Source organism: Lasioglossum baleicum, chromosome 11 (assembly GCF_051020765.1).
Source record: "Lasioglossum baleicum chromosome 11, iyLasBale1, whole genome shotgun sequence".
In the NCBI taxonomy this organism is placed as follows: Eukaryota; Metazoa; Arthropoda; class Insecta; order Hymenoptera; family Halictidae; genus Lasioglossum; species Lasioglossum baleicum.
In genome coordinates, this window is record NC_134939.1 from 6,845,466 (window position 1) to 6,868,686 (window position 23,221).

Genomic DNA, 23,221 nt, shown 5'->3' on the forward strand with positions numbered 1-23,221 from the left:
GTTTTGGAGGTGAACTGAAGGCGACTTCAAGGCGAAAACTATTGAAAAACCCCATTTTACTACATTTTTATTAGCTTGCTTTCTTGCCTGTCTGTCTGCCTGTCTGTCTGTTCGGTACTTTTGCAATTGATTTTAAATTTGTATTGTCGAGAAATGAGTACGCGCATCCCACACCCTTGCAATTCTGGAACATAATGACCCCGTTACATGATAATTATAAAAAAATTTAGAGTAGCATTAGAAGTGCTAAAATACTGTTTCATTCCTTGCTGAAAAATTTGATATTTCAGAAAAATTTCCTCAATGCTTTGGAGTAGTTGCGAACACTTTCTCTATAATTGGTGCTAATTCTGCTCATTTATTTATGATAGCATTGTATCTTGACCGTTTAATAATATGTTATTACACAATTGTTTTATTTAAAAAAAAAAAGACACGAAAGCATCGTCGCGTTAAGGAAGAATAGCTCCTTAATGTACTTCCGTGATTTTAAAGGATTGTCTATCTTTCTCAACGATTAAATCATTTCAGTAATCTCTTAATACTTTAATACCAATCCTTTTAGATCTTAATCCATTCATTATCTTACAGAGTGAACATTTTAGAAGAGAAGCTGCGCCGAAGTAGTTATTAACAGAGCTCAGATATCTTTTTAAATAATTAATAATTTTTCAGTTCCAATATAAAATATTTCTGTTTAAGAAAATGTTCAATTGGTACTATTTAAAGTAAGTAGGTTAGAAGAAAATGTTTAATAAATGTGTGTTTTATTTTAAATAATTATTAATTAGTAGCTTTGCTCAGACTAGAATTCAATGAACAATGGTAAATATGATTTTTTTTTTACAATAACGTAGTAATAATAATATAATCGAGATAAGAACAATTTTTGCGAAAATGCCTTAGGGAGTCGACAAGTGGACATTGTTAATTTCGCTTCAGCATTGCTAGAATTTCCTTCCATTTTTTGGAGCAGTTGTACGGTACTTCTACATAACCTGTCCACATATTTATGGTGACTATATAAACGGTATACAGGGTGTTCCAAATAAAATGTTACAAGCAGTTTCCTCAGAATCCAATGAAGATATCAACTTTATTTTTTCTTGAAATTACATGATCCAGGTGGTTGGATATTTTTAGAATGCTGTAAATTCTTTTGGGGGCAACTATTCGGGGGAATAAAAAATATCTCTTTTAAACTAAAAGACTATGCACAGTAAAAGAGCATGGTTCAAATAAATATTATTCAGTTTCGATGAAAGTTACCACAACAATAAAAATTAATACTATGCGCCATTTAGAAAGAATGTTCGGAATCCTGTTTTTTCTCTTAACAGTTACTCCGAAAATTGTGTACTAAAAGGTTAGCTCCCTTGGACCATTTAATTAAAGGAAACCGGAGTTGATATCTTCATTAGATTCGGAGAAAACAGCTCGTAACACTTTATTTGGCACACCCTGTACACCGCTTGTCCCTTTTAATTCCATGACCAGGGTTTCCCGGTCTAGCGCTCGTACCCTCTTATGGTAAATTTCGGACATGGACCATTTTGTAAATGTTTTTTATACGGCACGAGCACCTCATTAAGCGGGCGGAATTCGGAATTCTGCCAACAGTCTGCAGTCCTCTGCCTGCCATAAAGAGTCTGCCTGTTTGCTATCAGCTACGCTTGGGAGCCCTATGCAAAATTAGTGTTTCGCGCACCACGCGCTGCATTCGCTCGAAATACTCACTGAATTGAAAAATATCTAAAATATCGCGAAATATTATACGATAATCTGCGAATAAAACCATTTTAATTTTTTAAAAATATTCTATCCATCGTGAGCAGTGCGCTTGTTAATAAATCAGATACAAAATGGTACCGTTATATACCGTATAAAATGATAAGTTGCAAACGTATCATTTAATTATGCAAACCATTATTAGATACTATTTGCTTCTCCTGTTATTATCTACAGAAAATACTCTTATTGTTAGTATTATATATAAAAATATATATAGAAAAACTTTTTTAAAACCACGCTTATATTAAACTATGCACTAAAAAGCAAAAAATAATTTTTTTAGGAATTAGTGACTATAAATAAAAGCGTGGGGCGCTAAACTATATTGACGTAATCTTCGTGAGCCCTCCACGCTTTTATTTATAGTCACTAATGCCTAAAAAAATTATTTTCTCCTTTTTAGGGCATTTTAATATAAACGTGGTTTTTAAAAAGTTTTCTTTTACATATTTTTTTATTTTCTACTTTCTAGTTTTTTTTAAATGGAACACAAGGTATAGCAATACTGGTATGAAATAGTAAGATATATATATATATATATAGAAACGCAAGATATGGAAATACGTGAGAAAGAATGAGGGGATGAGTCCGAGAGACGACGTCTTTTGATGGAGTCCGAAATTGTCCGAAATGGAACTGAATGAACGGAACACCACACTGACTGAGCTCCTTCGGTGCGAAGTGGGTCACTGGAGTGGGGATAAGTCGGAGTGGGAAAACGTAGTGGAGTAGGGAGCGCTAGCGCGCGGAGTGGGGAACGCTGAACGTGATGACGTATTGCCGAGCGTCGCGCAACGAGGTGTGACGGTTAATATTAAATTTTTTTTCTCCGAGACGCACAGCTTTTTTTAAAATTTGTTTTTTAAGTCTCTAGCTCATTCAGAAGTGACTTAAAATTCGATTACAATATTTGACGCATACAACGACAACGACGACGACAACTCGGCAAGCTAATATAACCGTGGTAAAAAGGCTCTGATCTTAATATAGTATATTTCATAATTCGCTCTTTCTGTCAATTTGATTTTATTTGAATTTTATGCTGAATGCTTATTCTATAATTTTATTTACTTCATTTCTCATCTCAATTTTATTTTAATAATCTGAAATATTCTTTGACCTAAAACGTAAGTGTTTCTCTTGAGGTACTCAAATAAATTAAGGTTGGAAGAAGTTGTAAATAATGTGGTAAAAAAAAATTTCTAATAAAGTTAAACATATTAACAGTTTCAACTTGTTTTAATTCTGTTCCTGATAGTATCCATTCCTATCATTCGGTATTCATTTTGACAGGTACTAATGCCAATATCAAGTACTTTACTTTTCAGTACGCTTCGACTCTGACATATTTGATTGCCGAGTTGTTTGGTAATCATGAAAAGAAAATGGATCATATCCATAGCTAGCAATCAGGAGTTAAAAATGACGAAAGTAATTTCAGGAGTTGGCAAAAAAGGAGACGTTTCGATATCGAAGGAAGAAACATGCCCCCGCAGCTGTATATCGATTAACCCCTTGTCGAAGATTAATGAACGAGCTTAATCCCTTAACACGTCCAAGTTGTTTCCCACGGCCGCTTGTTTGTTCGCGGTAATATAATCGGGGATCAGCCCATAGAAGCATCGGCCTTTGAACGAAACCATAGGGAAACTATTCCGAACGGAGAAGGTAGAAAGCTGTCACGAAGAAGCTACGCGTACCATTAAACGTTTCCTATGAACTGTTAAATGGTCGGTCGGGTTACAAATTGCAATTCATGATCGTGCATGCGTGATTAACGCAGGGATGAAATTTCCCTTAATAGTTTCGAGGATCGCTCGTGGATGCCATTCCTCCTGCGCGAGACTTATGAACTCTCTATGTACGGGATCAGCCGTGCTACTCAGTTCCTGATTTAAAATTTACGTGGTAATTCCCAATTCGACGAAATATTTTAATCTCCAGTTTGATTGAAAAGTTCTACAGCTAACTTGATGACAAATTTTTTAACCTTCAGTGTGGTGAAATATTTTAAGCTCCACATTAACTGAAAACATCCAACTCGATGACAAATTTTAACCTTTTGACGAAGAATTTTAACCTTCACTTTGATGAAAAAGTTCTACACTTAACTTGATGACAAATTTTAACTTCCAGTGTGGTGAAAAATGTTTACCTCCACTTTGATTAAAAACATCCAACTCGATGACAAATTTCAACCTTCAATTTGATGAAGAATTTTAACCTCCAGTTTGATTAAAAATTTACCTTACTGATAAAAAATGTTCACTTCCTATTTGATAACAAATTTTAACCTCCAGTGTGGAGAGAGAAAAATTTTATGCTCCACTTTGATTAAAAACATCCAACACGATGACAAATTTTAACCGTGTCAGTGTGATGAAGAATTTTAACCTCCCCTTTGATTAAAAACATCCAACTTGATGACAAATTTTAACTTACAATTTGATGAAGAATTTTAACCCCCAGTTTGATTAAAAGTTTACCCTACTGACTAAAAATGTTCACTTCCAATTCGACTACATATTTTAACCTCCAGTTTGATTAAGAACTTCAACACTCAACTTGATGAAAAATTTGAACCTTCAGGTGATGAAGAATTTTAACCTCCAGCTTGATTAAAAACTGCAACACTCAACTTGATGAAAAATTTTAACCAAGAATTTTAACCTTCAGTTTCATTAAAAACTTTAACCCACATTTCGACAGAAAATTTGATTCCAGAGCATTATTAAAAATTTTAATCAGTGGTTTGATTAAAAATACAAAAAAAATCTTCGCTTTATTCGGCAATGAACTTTTTATGGAATGTAACTCTACGTAAAGAGTTCTCCTAGCACATGGCACCAAATGTTATTTTATACTAAATAACTATTTTTACACAATACACAAGTTATCAATAAATTTTGATATAATGTGTTATGAAAACTGTGTGTAATGTGTCTTTTATTACAGCATAAAACTTTTAACATTTTCTTTATTACTGTTTAAACATTTTTAATATTTATTGAGTTTACGATACTCTGGGAACTCATAATTGCGAATAATCTTGTTGGTCACAATGTTTCATACATTATATTGTATTATAATGAGTGCTGACCACAATTAGCATTAGTTTCAACAAGAAACTTTACTACAACCCTCTACAATCATCTCTGACGACATTAACTACAGTCAATTAATGTTCACCAAATTTTCGTACAGCATACACCATTAGTTTATTGCCGCGTGGCATTAGTTTATTCCCATAAATCAGAAAGTGTCCAAGTGCAGCATGCTTAGGGTACATTGAACCGATATAACAGCATCTAACAGTAGTCGTAGTGAGGAAAAGCAATTTAGCTTTGCATTAGCTACAATTAAATTACAGATATTTATGCAAATAAACATGTTTGCAGACTAACAATAAAAGAACTTACTCATAGCTAGACAGCGGATCTTTATGCATTTATAATAAAAATGAGTAGGTGCAATTAAAGTGAAAACATTAAAAGAATTTAAAAATTCATTTGACATTTAAATTATCCATGGTGACAAAGAAAATAAATTTCTATATCACTCCAGTTTGTTATAATTCGAGTAAAACATTTTTATTTTGCCTAAAAATCCGCTGTCTACTCATATCAAATGTTTTCTTAGGTACATGAGATATAAAATCAAAAATAAATATTAAATCCTCCTTCCTGTTAACAAAGACAAAGAAGACAAAAACCCCAAATTTTTTTTACAGCATATCATTTCTTGCACGCAATTAAAAAATATCTTTTGCATCATACGTTGTTTTAGATAATGTCATACATAAAATACCAAATTACAAAGATAATATTGTGCAATCCTCTTTTAAATAAATTAAAGAAGTCAGAAATGCCAGGTATTTTGCCAGCTAAATTACATAATTACTTCAACCGTATTAAAAAGATATTATCTCGTGTATGAAAAGTTTCAGCAGACGACGAACAATACGAAATTCTCTGGAACTTTTATCCGTATTTTAGCCGAATTGATATTCGCGGATTTTCGGAGGAAATTTCGAAAACCGAAACTCATTTCCACGATCGATCTGCGGCGATTAATTGCAGCAGCAGCAGCGTTTCTGAATACTCCGACACCAAATTGTCGGGCGTGTTCTCGGGAAATGCCATTAAAGTGCAATTGAAAAAGTTGAAAGATTCCATCGGCGGTATTGTTATTTTCATTGGCGTTTCCCATGAACCCGTACGCCGTAGCTTTCGAAAAATAGGTAAAGTTGATGGGCAGGAACATTTTCCATCGGATGTTTTCATATTCAGCGGCGCTGCTATAACGTCGGAACTAATTTAACTGTCATCTAGCGCTAGACGCTGTTATATTCCGGCCGTACACGTTCTCGGTATTGAAAACGCGTGAACGTGTGGGTGCTTGTACAATTTTCTTCATAAAATTCTGGTAGAAATTGCTCCGAGTTCCATAAAATTGATATTTCGAGAATGTGGTATTCCATGTAAACAATACCGGAAACATACAATTCGATACACCGAAATTTCATATTCTGTGCAATTGGTTTACATTTCGTCCAGGAAAGAAATTTTTAAATAAAATATTTAAAATTTAAAACGTTCATTCCTTTATGAATCTTCATTAAAATTCCGCTGCTTGCAGTTGATGTAAAAATGATTCAGTTCGCAATGAAATTCGCAGTATAATTAGATTGTGAAAACAGAGTTTTAAAATTCTTTAAATTCTTTCTGATGCTTTAAACTGCACCAGCTCGTTTTTTTTTCATCAATGCGTGAAATCCATAGTCTAATAACACTGTCCAACAGCCAAAAAGTATTTCGATTCCCACTATCCGATTCTTGTAGAGTTTTCCGCGCTGATTCCGAATCTGGTTTTAATTTTTTTCCTATACGTCCAGTTTTTGAGAAAATGGAGTTTAAAAAAAAGACATATTTTTCCACTTTAAACAAATATTGCGATGTTATTATAAAAGATATTGAATTGTACTTTACAGCAAAAGATTCTGTAGACTTCCCCGAATACAGTGATATCCAATATTAATACATTATGATTCGAACCAGAAAGCAAAATATCTTCGCGCGACATGAGTTTCCGCCAGTGGCGCTCGGGACGGAATACGGCGCAGCGACGGGATACGCCACTGGTGACAACTCATGTCGGGCGAAGATATTTTGCTTTCTGGTTCGAAGAAAACGTCGACCATGCAAACTTCACACGGGGGTTTCTCAAGATAAAAGTCTGCTCTTTCGCGTGGTATAGTTCAATTTTTCGCTGAACCCTTATTTTTTGAGATAAATTCGAAAATATCCGCAAAAATTGGTGCAAAAGTGGTGCATCTCCGTCTTTAATCATTGTTTAAACATGTTTAAACAATCATAATGTATTAATATTGGATATCACTGTATTCGGGAAAGTCTACAGAATCTTTTTCTGTAAAGAACAATTCAATATCTTTTATAATAACATCGCAATATTTGTTTAAAGTTGAAAAATATGTCTTCTTTTTAAACTCCATTTTCTCAAAAACTGGACGTATAGGAAAAAAATTAAAACCAGATTCGGAATCAGCGCGGAAAACTCTACAAGAATCGCATAGTGGGAATCGAAATACTTTTTGGCTGTTGGACAGTGTAATTTGTGTCTTCGTGCAAAATAAAAGTTTGCATTAGTTGTTAGAAGCCAAAATGAAATCAGAAAATATCTCTTTTGAGTATTTTAATCAGTCGAAAGTAATACAACAGGATCCTTAAAGTCTTCGCAGTTTTCTAATTCACGTATTAATTTTTGTTAGAAATGCACAGTCCCAGATTCGAGCCTGGAGCAAATCACGTCCACACGTAAACCCAAGAAAACATTTGTGCCTTGGTGAATATTCTATAAACCCGAAATTCCTAATAAAACTACATTAAAATGTTGAAATATCTTCGCGTACAATATTATTCGCCTTGAAGGCTATTAAAATTCTGAGGGTCTGTGCGTGGGTATAGCAGCCCGAGATATAGGGAAAAATGCATATATATGTAGTTCGCAGGCAGATGTATTCTCATTTGCACACGGCTATATAGTACATAGACTTGCAGGTATCATTTGACTGGTCTCGCTGCTCTTTCCTTAGAACGCTTTTTGGTCTTTCATCTCACGGTACATTCGCCTTGCTTTTCACACTACTCTTCGCCAGCTAATCTCACTTTTCTCTCATTACCACGTTATCCCTGCGTCGCTTTTCTCTCGGCATTTCGTTCTCCCAGACATTTTGTAGTCATTATTCACTAATTTCGCTTCTGCTTTGCACTACGTTTTGCTCTGCCCGTTTACTGCGACCTGGCTACCACTCCACTAATAAAAGTTTGTTTGAAGAACACGTCGCTCGGTTTATGTTACACTTACCGGAGGACAATATCCGATTTTTCATTTTAATTGCCGTTAACACGTGATTCGCCTCGGTGTCGAATATGCCTGCAGAAGATCATGGTCGCGCTGCAGATTCTTCTTCAAATCGAATTAAATGAAATTCTGATCATTTGTGGATTCTTTGGATATTTTTAAAGGTATTCATTCGCGCTTACTTTTGTTGTAAATTCATTAAATTTTCGAATAAAGCATTCTACTCTTAAATGCTGTATAAAAATGGAAAAATCGTTCTTCGAAATGTTGTTTGACTTTTATAACATTTCCTTCTATTTCTTCGTTCATGAATACACATGCCTATGCACAAGAAAATGAAAGTAATAATAATTTATATTATTTGAAATTATTTATGTGTAATTTATGTTCAATGTTTTAAATTGTAACTGAGAAAGAAAAATAATCCAATACAAAACACGCTGAATTAACAAAATTCGATAATTAGAAACTGCATGTTAAAATCGATGCAGCGTTGACACTTTAAATAAAATAAATAAATGAAATTCTTACGGTTTTACGCACGTCGCAAAAAGATTGGAAAGCATGGCAACAAAAGCTTTGAAACGAGACTACACACTCTTTCGTCGAATGTTTGTTTAAGGAGTTCCCTGAATTTTTAAAGAGAAACGTACAGAAGGCCCATAAATCGGACGGCGGTAACTTGATTACCAGTGATATAGTTGAATTCTAATACTGTTTGCACTGACCACGTCTGGAAGCGAAGATAACGCCCGGAAATTACACTCGTGGGTTCGTTTCCCGTGATACGTCCCGTAGGAATAATTCTCTTCCACACATAACCCCCATTTGCACAATCTGTACGAAACACAAAGCCCAAGAGTCCGCAACTTCTATTTACGCATGAAAAATATATATTCTTGTGCAGAGCCCCTATATATATTTTTCGCAGGCACTCCTGAAGAACGAAAGGATGTGGCGGTTCTGCTATTAATTGCACTACAGTCGCAACACGTTTGTAAAACACGTTTGTTATAAATTCTTATAATCTTTGTCGAGTTAACAGAACTGCTGACAACGTGTTCTTTCTCTGAGCTGGTTTCACATTTTGCTTTGACATTTCACCACTTTTGCATTTTATAAAACAATTTTTTAAATTATTCTAATGCTCCGAAATAACGTCATGTAATTCTGGAATATATTAAGGGGTTAATCAACGGACCAATAATAATATTAGAGACAGGATAATGGTAACCAACTGTTTTAAGGAATACTAGTAGTAGACTAAGAATAATATTCATAATGGACGACTGTACGAAATAATAATAATAATATTAATAATAGGCAGATGTATGGAAGAATAATAATACTAATAGTAGAAGAATATATATATATATAATAAAAATATTAATAATAGAAAACTGCTGTAAGGGGGGGGGGAATAACAATATTAATAATGTACATTATTAGTAACATTAATGAGTAGAGGACTCTATTCAATTTTTGTTAATTTTACAGATCACTAAACTTGCTAATATTATAGTCATGCACCTGAACTAATCCAGGTTATTGTCAAAAATATTTAATAATTATTATTAAACAGCGGATCTTTATCCAAAATAAAAATGTTCTTCCTGGATTGCAACACAAACTGGAATGAAATAGAAACTTATTTTCTTTCTTAATATGTTTAATAGGTTGAAAATAATGTAATAGTACTTATAAATTCTTCTAATGTTTTTACAGTTTTCAATTACACCTCCTCATTTTTGTCATCAATTGATAGAATGGTAAGATAGGTAAAAGAAATGGAATTTATACATGTGGGTATTTCAATACGAGTTCGCTTTCGCATGAAGCTCATGAATAAAACTACGACGTATGACGTTATTTAAAAGCAAAAGATGACTGAACTCTTTTACGAGAAAAAGATACTTTCGGTTTTTTGTTACGTCGATGAATCTTCTGCTTGATACCAGTGAACATTCGTTGTTTTTTTTTTCTGTTCAACCATCAAAACCGGCTCAAATATCGTGACGACCGATTCACGATGACAGATCGGCTGGCAGTAGGATATGTATCGATTCATGAGCTCCGGTGCAGAGTATAGTAAGCGTCGTTAAAAGAGAAACTGCTCTCGTTGAATAAAAAGGATCACGGTTGTCACGAGAGACAAAAAAAAATCGCCTAGCAACCGCTAATACGAAGTCGCCCTTAATCCTATCATGCTAGTCGTTGTTGACGTAGCCGATTGTGTACGGGCCCTTTCGAACCTCCATCAATTGTCGTCGACAAATTTTCAATTATTCTGCTGATAGTCGCGTTAATATTATTCTGAATTTCATAAAACCTTCCATTTTTTTAACTAATACAATAATATGAAATACTTCTGTCTAGACTGCAGATGTTTATGCAATTTTCAAGTTTTGTGGACGAATTTTAAGAAAGTTCACCGATTATACCGAGTTGGATGGATCAATCGGAACGAAACCTTTTGCATCTTGTAAAGTGTGTTCCCGGGATGGTCCCGTGCAAAAAAAGTTTACATTTTTCTATTAATTACGATTTCATTTGCGAAAATGTAGGGTGGTGATACCGTTGTGAACTCCGCTGAATGTTAGATATTATTTCATTGACAACAGCATTCGTATAGATCCAAAATAAATAAAAATCGCACTAAATTCTGTCGAGTTTGATACTCCAGCATTTTAAAAAAAATTGTATAAGAATTTTGTGCACTTATAACAACAATCAATGGATGAAATTTGAAACAGCAGAAAAGTGAAATGAGTTTACATTATTTTTAATTAGCTGTTATTATTACTAAAGAAGGAAAGAAATTTTTATTTGAATCAACATCAATTTTCGAAAAAGTTCTATCCATCTAAACTGAAATATAGAATTTTTTATCATGCAAAATAAAAATCCCGCTTCGTCGAAGACTGATAAAATTTATCGAAATTGGTTTACTAGTTTCTTGATTATTTCTGGTACCTATTTTGAAATCTTCTCAAAAACGTGTTTGAGATTTCAATTATCTGTTGGCACCATGCAACACGATTGCACTTTGGTAGTTATCCATCAAGCAGTATCGTGCTAATGGAAGCATTTTTGGAAAATCGATTTTCCTAATTTCGCCGAAGGTATGCAGCCTGTTAAGTTAGCTTCTACGATCTGAGAGAAACTTTTGATATCCCGAGCCAAAGAAGACCCAGGCAGTTTAAGCGGTTAATGGCGTTGTGCTTCCGGTCTAAATATCCTTGATAACGGGGGTGGAGCAACGGGGACCCGATTTAGTCCGGAATGAAGCCTGCAGAGCATTGGCACAGAGCTCGGGAATATAGTACTGTGTCTATTAATGGGGAATCAACGGTGATAGAGTGAGGGTAGCTTAAGCTCCGGAGCTTAGATTGGACAGCAATGATTTAATTCAAGAAATATTACGTGTCTAGGATTGCGAGTGTATCGAAGCCATTCTGTTGGTAGTGATGAACGGGTGGAATACGATTGTCTAATTTTAGCTGACAAGCAAATCATTTAACGTGGATAAATGAACAAATCAATGTCGTTAACGCTGACAGCTGTAGACAGGCGATGGACAAACGTGACTTTCTCTCGGACAAAATTTTCTTGTTAAAAAGTACAACAATAAAATTATTATTATTATATACTGTAACTTGCAATAATCTTTTTATTTTTGGAGCTGCAAAATTACTATTTTTGTTTTCACTACTGATATTTTCAAATGTATAGTAACAGGAATGGTAATAAGGGGTTACCCTGGGTTCGTCGACAACTCATTTCACCGACACTGTTTTCATCGACATGATTTGACCGACACTAACTTTCGTCGACACTATGTTTTCGTCGACATACAGTGACTCGGATTAATATTCGGTCGCTCTATAAAAGAGACGATAACTTTTTTAATATTGTACCATACGATTTGAACTTTTTCAGGAAGCTACAGCAATTAGTTTACTATTCCTATATTTCACATCCTTGAGAACAAAATTTTCACAAAAATTGCAATTGATCGAAATTGTATAAAAAACACTAAAAATTGCATTTTACAACTTTTTTCATGTATTTTTTATGTGACAAACCCAGGCTAACCCGATAATAAGACCGGTGAGCTCTATGTGAAATAAATAGTTTGTGCATCAATTTTATTGAAAATAATATTTTATATATATTAATACTCCTAAAGTTGAAACCTCAGCAGTTTCTAATTGCACCAACTCATTCTTGTCACAAATGCATAAAATCCGGAGTGTGGTAACAACGTTATTTACCACGTAGAAAAAACTGATCTCAGATATTTTATTTTCTAAGTTCTGGAATTAAGTAGATGATTTTATGGGAATATATTAAATGAATGTTTTATGATTTTTGATTTCATAGAATTAGAAACCATCTTTTTTTAGTACTCGCCAGTTTCAATTCAGTGAATAGTATTTTACAAATATCATAATATTCCCTCTTCGTATTTGTAACGAGAAATGGGAGAATATTCGTAAACCTAATACCTTAATGGTAGCTTAGCATAGATATTGTACATGGCATTCGTACGCCCATTTAGGACTAATAACCCGATTACGCTAAGCTATATCGTTTGCGCATCATGTATTGTAGTTCAATATTTAATTTTCAGTTTTTAACTTTATACATAGTGCTATGATTGATTATTGGTTTGGCAAGAAAGTAATTTCGGTATTATTTATTCTTTTTGGCAAAAGATCATCGTACAAAAGGGAGAATTCATTAAAATGTATTGTTTGAATAAAAAAATTGGACTCTATTTCACCTTAAAATATTGAAATTACTTTCTTGCCAACCTAATAATTACCATTTTGACAGATTATTTCGGCTTCACCTAGTCAATTTCATCAAAAATGCACAAAATATTCCCATCAACGAAAATCACAATTTTAATGTACACAGTGATATAATTATTTAAAAATTTATTTATTCCTCTATTATCTCTCGAAACCCCTAATTTTGTGAAAATTACAAGCTTGACCAATTTCACAGTAATAGAGCTAAAATTGTAGAGTGAGGAGATGCAAGAACACTTTTTAGCCAATCCAATAGTTTACACTTACCAATTCGGTGAAACGCAACATCGGATGAGATGAAAGATCTATAGAACGACCGTTGGAAATCGAAAGAGGAGCTACTAATTACTGCCTCTCCAACTCCGAAAAAAAGAGACACGAACCGAATGAACTGATTAGAACGCAACGGTGCAATTTATCGGACTTCTCACGCCTTTGACCGCGGTTTTATATCCTCCTCTTTTTCCACTGGAGCTATAGCTAATCGTTTGCACATTTTATAAGTAGCTAGGCTGCAGTGCAAAAAGCCACTGTAAACATTTCTACATCCACCACAATTTTTCATATTTTACACTTTTAAAATTTTATATTTATAAAATTAATGTTGTGTAATGCTGTGCTTGAATTACATTTCTTTTACGTAAGATTATTTTATCACTTTCCAAAGAACACGTTCCATGAATTCTAAATGTTTCTCAATTTCAATATTTTTACGCTCATGAACGATGATATTCTTCCTTATTTTTATTATATTTTCCTAGAATCGTTTTAAACATCAAACATTGCTCACCAACGACTTAAGGGGGTGAAAATAGCTCTCAAAGTTGGGGTGAAAATAGCTCTCAAAGTTGGGGTGAAAATAGCTCTCAAAGTTGGGGTGAAAAATCGATTTTCTTGAATATCTCCGACCACAATTTTTCATATTTTACACTTTTAAAATTTTATATTTATAAAATTAATGTTGTGTAATGCTGTGCTTGAATTACATTTCTTTTACGTAAGATTATTTTATCACTTTCCAAAGAACACGTTCCATGAATTCTAAATGTTTCTCAATTGTCAATATTTTTACGCTCATGAACGATGATATTCTTCCTTATTTTTATTATATTTTCCTAGAATCGTTTTAAACATCAAACATTGCTCACCAACGACTTAAGGGGGTGAAAATAGCTCTCAAAGTTGGGGTGAAAATAGCTCTCAAAGTTGGGGTGAAAAATCGATTTTCTTGAATATCTCCGACCACAATTTTTCATATTTTACACTTTTAAAATTTTATATTTATAAAATTAATGTTGTGTAATGCTGTGCTTGAATTACATTTCTTTTACGTAAGATTATTTTATCACTTTCCAAAGAACACGTTCCATGAATTCTAAATGTTTCTCAATTGTCAATATTTTTACGCTCATGAACGATGATATTCTTCCTTATTTTTATTATATTTTCCTAGAATCGTTTTAAACATCAAACATTGCTCACCAACGACTTAAGGGGGTGAAAATAGCTCTCAAAGTTGGGGTGAAAATAGCTCTCAAAGTTGGGGTGAAAAATCGATTTTCTTGAATATCTCCGACCACAATTTTTCATATTTTACACTTTTAAAATTTTATATTTATAAAATTAATGTTGTGTAATGCTGTGCTTGAATTACATTTCTTTTACGTAAGATTATTTTATCACTTTCCAAAGAACACGTTCCATGAATTCTAAATGTTTCTCAATTTCAATATTTTTACGCTCATGAACGATGATATTCTTCCTTATTTTTATTATATTTTCCTAGAATCGTTTTAAACATCAAACATTGCTCACCAACGATTTAAGGGGGTGAAAATAGCTCTCAAAGTTGGGGTGAAAAATCGATTTTCTTGAATATCTCCGAGAAAAGATACACGAAAAGATTCGTCCTTCAGAGACGCAGAAATTGGATTTTGAAATTGTTGTCCAGGCCTAATACTCTCGGAGATATTCAAGAAAATCGATTTATCGCCCCAACTCTGAGAGCTATTTTCACCCCCTTAACACGAATGTCGGCCGCTATAAAAAAATACGTGTCAAATATCATACCAAAATTTCATTACAATCGGCGTGTTACGGTTGGGTAACTTCCCTTGTAAGAAGATCTGACAAAACTTCAGAAACGTTCTGAATGAGGTATGAACACAGCGACTGAATTTATAAATATTCACAGCTCAAATCTCCTCGTTTTGAAACATTCAGCTGCTACATTGCACGAAGAAGAGATAGGAAGAAACTGTTAACATAGAAAAGGTCATACTATCTCATCATAAATGTAGTAAAACGTACTTAGTGGATTGTTGGAAGTAATAACGAAAGAATACAGGAAATAAGTGTGAGTTTATAATTATTCACAGCACTGTATCTACTGAAATTATTCTAACAACTGCAAGGGAGGTTAGAGAAAATTTTGGGTATTGGCATAAGCAGCATTGTCTTCGAAAGCACGTTCTCAAGCTAGGACTGACGGTTAACGAATAGCGCGGAACCACCCCTCTCGAAGTAATGGCCCCATGGCGTGAAAGTACACACTATAGTAGTGCTTGTAGTATGAAAGTCCGCCGATGTCGAGAGTAGACTATGCGTAGCCGGTTACATCCCGGCGAACCATGTTACGTGATTGAAGGCATGTATAATATGTATACACTACCGGCTTTGTATATACTGCATGCACCATCTACGCTATTAATAGAAATTTAATTATTTCCACAGCCATTCAGTTTTACCCCGCCAACATGTTCTTCGTTCAACTTCTAGATCTAGAATCTTGTTTCGGAAGCAGCGACCGTTTAAACCGAAACGGAATGTGCATTATTAAATTTCTTTCTACAAGCGAAGTAACTGCACTTTCATCTTCCTTTGAGGTCGATGCAAAATAAAAATTGCCTACCTCGATTGCAATGAGTTCAAGTGAGAAATTGAACAGGCTCAGTAGGTTGAAAATAATAATTTAAAAATCTTCTAATGTGTTTTCACTGAATTAAAATAGAAACTGATTTATCTTAAATTCAATTTTTTTACTGTTTTATATTAATCCTGTTCATATTTTTCGTAAATGTGCAAGTCATTTTTGTTAATTGTTTGAATTTGAGTTCTTCCAGATGTTTTCTTAAACTGATCTTTTCGAATTTTTTATTGTTATGCATTCCAAATATAATTTATATAATTCCTCGTGACTCATTCTGGAATAATTGAGCTTTTGCACGTTTTTATAGATTGATATTTTCAACGAAATGCCATGCGTAGAAATTCGTGAAATTAACGAAAGAATAAGATTTTAATGGAACGATCTATCACACAGACGAAACTCGGGATATATTTTTCTCGAAACTAGTTTTCTTTTTATGGTGGCAACCCAACCTCGCGAGGCTTCCGTCTAATTAACTTCAAAATTTGCATGCAGCTTCCTAATTAGATTCGGCGCCTGTTTACGGTGGCCTTTTGTAATGCGGATCCCCATTTTTTATATATGAAAAAGGAAACTAGAGTTTCTTCACAAACAACGAACCCTTTCCCTTGGTATAATACCATTTTATTCATGAGAACTGTGTGCTTTAAATGTTCTTAATATTCTCAAACATGTTCTTCAAAAGAACATTTAGGAATACAGTTATAACTCTTTTCTGTAAAAAATATAAATAGATCTTCGTAAACTGATATTCCTGTACGTGAAATAATGAATTCCTTTCGACAGGTTTTTTCGTGTTAGATGAACGGGTTTATAAATATTTCCACATTTAATAAATTTCGTTTCGAATATAGAAATCGGCTACGAATATTTCATTAATTTGATATATAGCGCACCGTTCCATATCGTCGTGTCGCGTAATCGGCCTTTTGAGAGATTAAAGCATGCGATTGGCCATCGTACCGTAGCATTTTCCAGATATGGCAATTACCGTTATTGTTACGTTCCGTTCCAAAATATTATTAATTTATGTAATCATTCCCTCTTTCATGTGTAATTCTTTCGTAACTGCCTCTCCTTGTGTGTGATCATTCAATAATAACGTATATATGTATAATAACATAGTACATAAATATACATATACACATGTATTATAGCATGTATTGGTTAAACCCGTGGATGTCCAAATTGTAAATTGTTCTTTTATATTTCCTATATTTCCTTATTTCTATTTTAAAAATCGTGGAATATAAGTTTGAATACACACAAAAAGAATTATATTAACAAACAAGTAATTTCGAAATGAACAAATTAGAGCAAAGTGCTCATTAAATCATTTCTCGTGTCACACCGAATGCAGAATTGTGATTTCAGAGTTGGAGGAGCACGAACGACTATCTCTTCCAGTTCGTCAAAACTGAACTGGCATGAAACTTTTAACTTTCGAGCTTCATGCGAGTGCAGTAGCAATTGTTGCTGCCCTATTCCATCTGTGACTAAAATATTTTTTTCGAAAAATTATTCTCTCCATCGTAAATTTACTAGGGCATCGTGTTAGTTTTCATTGGAAGTTTTCGCTTCAATAATACAGGGCTGTCAAAGTAGACTAATTTACTCTGCCCTTCAGCCTCAGGTACTGTCCAAATTTGTTCAAACTTATCGTACGTGGGTAGGGAAACGTTACAGTTCGTTCCTGAGAGCAAAAATCATAGCTAAATATTTGTCGACCGAACGTGGGGTTGCTCTTCACCGTGACGTAATTTTATGTTAATGACGTGCGATGACCGTTCCATTTGCTGTTTTGCTCAACGTACTACCATTAGCTGTAGAAATGAACACGAAGATACTTACAATATATTAACTGTACAAGATCACTATAATATTACAATATTAAAATATTAACTATACCATATTAAAATATTTACTCTAAAATATTACAATATTAACTCTACCATATTAAAATATTTACTCTAAAATATTACAATATTAACTCTACCATATTAAAATATTTACTCTAAAATATTACAATATTAACTCTACCATATTAAAATATTTACTCTAAAATATTACAATATTAACTCTACCATATTAAAATATTTACTCTAAAATATTACAATATTAACTCTACCATATTAAAATATTTACTCTAAAATATTACAATATTAACTCTACCATATTAAAATATTTACTCTAAAATATTACAATATTAACTCTACCATATTCAAATATTTACTCTAAAATATTACAATATTAACTCTACCATATTAAAATATTTACTCTAAAATATTACAATATTAACTCTACCATATTCAAATATTTACTCTAAAATATTACAATATTAACTCTACCATATTCAAATATTTACTCTAAAATATTACAATATTAACTCTACTATATTAAAATATTTACTCTAAAATATTTCAATATTAACTCTACCATATTAAAATATTTACTCTAAAATATTACAATATTAACTCTACCATATAAAAATATTTACTCTAAAATATTACAATATTAACTCTACCATATTCAAATATTTACTCTAAAATATTACAATATTAACTCTACCATATTAAAATATTTACTCTAAAATATTACAATATTAACTCTACCATATTAAAATATTTACTCTAAAATATTACAATATTAACTCTACCATATTAAAATATTTACTCTAAAATATTACAATATTAACTCTACCATATTCAAATATTTACTCTAAAATACCATAATATTAATTGTACAATATTACAAAACTACAATATTACATTATTGGTATAGTATCACAATATTACGAAATAATATTACAATATTAGCTGTACAATATTAGAAAATTACAATATTAACTCTACTAAAATATTATAATATTATAATATTAACTCTACTATATATTACTATAATATTAATCTAAAATGTTTGTTCTATACATGATGAGCAAATAACAATTCGTTAATTTGTTTTCGTATCGTTAACTATAAAAACTACTATCGACCAATAAAAAATCAATTCATCACGCACAATTTCAGCAATGTTATAGTAGTCTTCGTTTTACGAGATCGTTTTTATATCGGGGTCCATCACCTCTAGAACACGGAGTGTCTCAACAGAACAGAGAAGAACTGGATCGTGTAATATTACACCTTTTAGCTTGAAGGGTATATCGTAAAACCTGTTTATTAACTGAACTCCGTTCGATGGACTCAATGGGATGGTTGAACCCCTCGCTAGCTCGCGAAATACAGGGTGATTGACCTGTCTGCTGAATTACTTCCACACTCTTAGTTATATGGAAAAATGCTTCCAACAAATGGTAACAGGGAGGACGCACATGATAATTATTAATTTTGTCTTATTTTTCTTCTTTCGTGATACGTAACTAATCTCCAATGTTTTAATCGTGACACGGTGACGAATAGTAACACTTTATCTGCCGGTAGTTTATTAATACTTTTCAATAATTATGCTGTACCAAATGGAAGCTTAAAAATCTTCTTTTACACAATAATCCCGACGGAAATTATTGGATTTTGTTATTGAGGTGAGTTGTTGGTTTATGATTAAAGTTGCTATTGCTATTGAAGGATTCTTTTAAAAAATCTTTAGCCATGAACCATAGACTTTCAATAATTATTTAATAATCACCGGTAGGTAGTGTGTAGACTGCGGATCTTTATGCAAAATAAAAATGTTTTGCATTGATCGTGTAAAGCAGGAATAATATAAAAATTGATTTCATCCCTTAAGGACTTTGTTGCATTAAAAACAGCATTACAGTATTCTCAACTCACCCAGTTGTTGGTTTATGATTAAAGTTGCTATTGCTATTGAAGGATTCTTTTAAAAAATCTTCAGCTGTGGACCATAGACTTTCAATAATTATTTAATAATCACCGATAGGTAATGTGTTAACTTACGATTTGCTAAGTTGATTTAACAAAATATAACACAGGGTGAGGTATCTGAAATTAAATAATTTTAAAGATCCTTAATTTAATCCAAGTCGTTGTTATCACAAATGCATAAAATCCACAGTCTATTTCATATCCGAGTTATTCTAATCAAGTTTTGTTAACCATAAGCTCAATATGGTCATCAACCTTTGGAAAATAATTCAGCAAAGTGCTCAACAAATATCGAAAATCACCATCCTCCATGGAAACGAAGCAATCAAGAATAAAGTTACCGAACATTTATGCGAGTTCGCGTTGTTACAGATGAAAGAACGGACGGGGTTAAAAGAAGAGATCTTTCGATTTTATTACAGCTTAAAAAACTTTTACAATCTACGACGAGATGAAAATCATAAAAATCTGCCGTCCGAAGACGATCGCGATTCAGATTCTTTTTTTTTCCAGGGTAATCAAGTGCTCGGTGACTTATGGACAGAAACGTCGATAGCGTTGTAACGCTGCAGGTCTTATTGGAGATGAAGTTTTTAAGAGAAGCTTACATTGATATTCTGTCGGCAGGGGATTCAATGATTTTGAGAAAAAAAATATATGGTTCAATTTGAAGCAGCGCGACGACGTTAGTATCGGGGCTGGGAGATCTGCGAGCGAGAAATTGATCGTGCAGTGTGGATTTTATGCCGATACTGGCTCAGATCCGGAATATCCAAACTACAATCACACGTCGATTTCGGTTCCCTGCCCTTACAGTAAACCACGATGTTCCGGTGCGTCGCGTCGACGAAATACAGAAATGCCGCGATATACACTACTGTGCAAAAGAAAGAAGCACCCGGTCATATTTAATAGAACAGCGTAAAAAATGAAATAGGAACACAGTAAATATTTCGTTATATCGATCATAAATTTGTTCATAAAACCTGTATTAATGCACTGGTTCGATCATTTCATATTTAAAGGCAATTTTGCAAATTACCACATTGTTACTTCAATGTTTCGATCTTAATTTAGATCATTTTCAAGAAATACTTGCGTCTATTAATTATTTCTTGAAAATGATCTAAATTAAGATCGAAACGTTGAAGTAACAATGTGGTAATTTGCAAAATTGCTTTTAAATATCAAATGATCGAGTCAATGCGCCGATAGCATTAATACAGGTCTTATGAACACAGTACGTTTGGAGAAAGGATTCCGCTGTTTAATTGAATAGTTCTGAGAATATGTGTTATTGCGGATTGTCTAATACTTTAAATGCAGAAAATCAATTATTGTACAATACAATTTCTACGTAAAGATATTGTTTCTCATTATAATTATACCGGGTGCTTCTTTCCTTTGCACAGTAGTGTATGTGAAGAAAATGTACATACACGATATTTGCGACAAAATTTTCTGTGGCGAAACTTTTAATTGTTTCTATGTGCAACACTTATCGATGCATCTGCGACATTTGTCTGATTCAAACGAGTCCAAACACGACACAGTTTGCATAATATTTATGCATGTTCACAAATATGTTAGCAAAAGTTACATCTAAACATTATTAGGAACAATTAAGCTTTATCATTTATTTTAATTTAAAGTTTTATGTCATATATGTTTTATGTTATATAAAAATATATTGCTCGGATCTTGTATATTTGTTTCTAACAACAGATTATATTCTGAAGTTGCGTTAGAATGGATTTTCGAAAAATATATTTGCATTTTCCAAAAATATATTCGGGTTTTCGGAAAATATATTTGGATTGCATATTTGTGGTAATAAGTGAGAAGCATTCTGGTCGTCTTTCATACACATTGTCGTCTCATGTTGCCTAGTGCCGTTACTCCAAATTGATGGTTCCGGTTGCGACAGGAACGACAGAAATTCTTCCGGCAACTGGTTTTCGAATTTAGGTAAACCGAACGTGTCGTTCTATAATGCAGACAGCGAACGAGGCGTGATTAAACACGTGCATCAATTTCGGTGCACCGTTATGTACCTACCGATTTACGGAATAATATGGTCGTAACCATGACCCCTGCTAGACACTTTCGGTGGGCGAGCAGCGCGTTTAATTTTCGAAATCGCTCGCTTAATTGACTCTAATCGCCCTGAATACGATTCGTCCTACAAAATAATTTTCAGCCATTACTAGAAAATAATCAATCGGGCTCAATTTGTGAATTGGGTCCGCCCCCAACGTTATTACATAGGTACTAACGCGGACTCTGTGTAACACTGCACTCTGGCAAACGTGTAACATTCTAATTGCGATTATATAAATCATGATCGTGTTCTCGCCAACATATGAATTTAAAATATCAATTTAATTTACGACATGAATTTGAGATAGCAATTTAATTAAAAAATTGAATATATATCGATTCAATTTATGAATTAAAAATATCTTCTTGTCTACGTGATCAGGCAAGCAGTTCAATTTAACCATATTTAAAAATATCATTTTGATTCATATATTCTAAATATTAATTCCTAAATAATATTTAAAAAATCAACTTGCAGATTAAATATCAGTTTAATTTATTTTTAATTCAATTCATTTTTCATTCGATTTCTAAATTGAAGATGTGCATTTCATCTATAAATGTGAAGAGTAAATTCAATTTGAAAGTTAAATTTACTTTAACAATGTACGAATACAAATAATTTAACAACATATATTGTTCTATATAATAATTCAAGATATATGCTACTGGAATATGTACCACTTCTTTTACACGAAAAGTTGTCTGACCATTGCTCACTGTTTCTACTTACAAGTACAGATGAATACGTACCTTCTCCAAGCCAAATTAAAATTATGAGTAGTCCCAATTTTGCTATCAATCACAACTTATCAAAATCATTAAATAAAACAGTATTTAATTTCAATGACATATTTTTTTTATTAGCATTGGTTATTTAAAATATGCACACATGTTGGAGATGTACCTTTCGGAAAGGGATAATAAATGACTGTTTTCATTAATAAATTAAATGAGCAGTGTGTGTCTTGTGTCCTTATGCAAAATAATTTTAATTATTTTCTTTCTCAATATGTTTAATAGGTTGAAAATCATACAGCAGTATTTTGAAATTCTACTAATGTTTGTAGTTTTAAACTACGCATACTAATTTTTGTTATAAATGCGTAAAATCCGCTGTCTAATTATTAATTTTACAGAAAATTAAGAAGCAAATTACTTAAAACGAAATTTTTAAACGGGAATTATTGGCGAATGCAGCTGTAAGTTAAGTTGTAGCGCAATATTGCGAAGCCTTCAATCAAAATCAATGTTTCACGACATCTGTCATTTGTTTTTACACATCTTTCAATTTTTAGGTTAACCTAATTATTGCGAATTGTAACTGTTTTTCTAATGTCTCAACTCTTCCAGTTGAATAT

At 32.9% G+C, this 23,221-nt stretch overlaps 1 protein-coding gene across 9 annotated transcripts in view; it reads left to right on the forward strand.

Moving 5' to 3' along the window:
* Positions 1 to 23,221, forward strand: part of LOC143213439 (cyclic nucleotide-gated channel alpha-3) — a 299,614-nt gene that overhangs the window by 112,116 nt on the left and 164,277 nt on the right. The gene's annotated exons all lie outside the window — the stretch shown is intronic.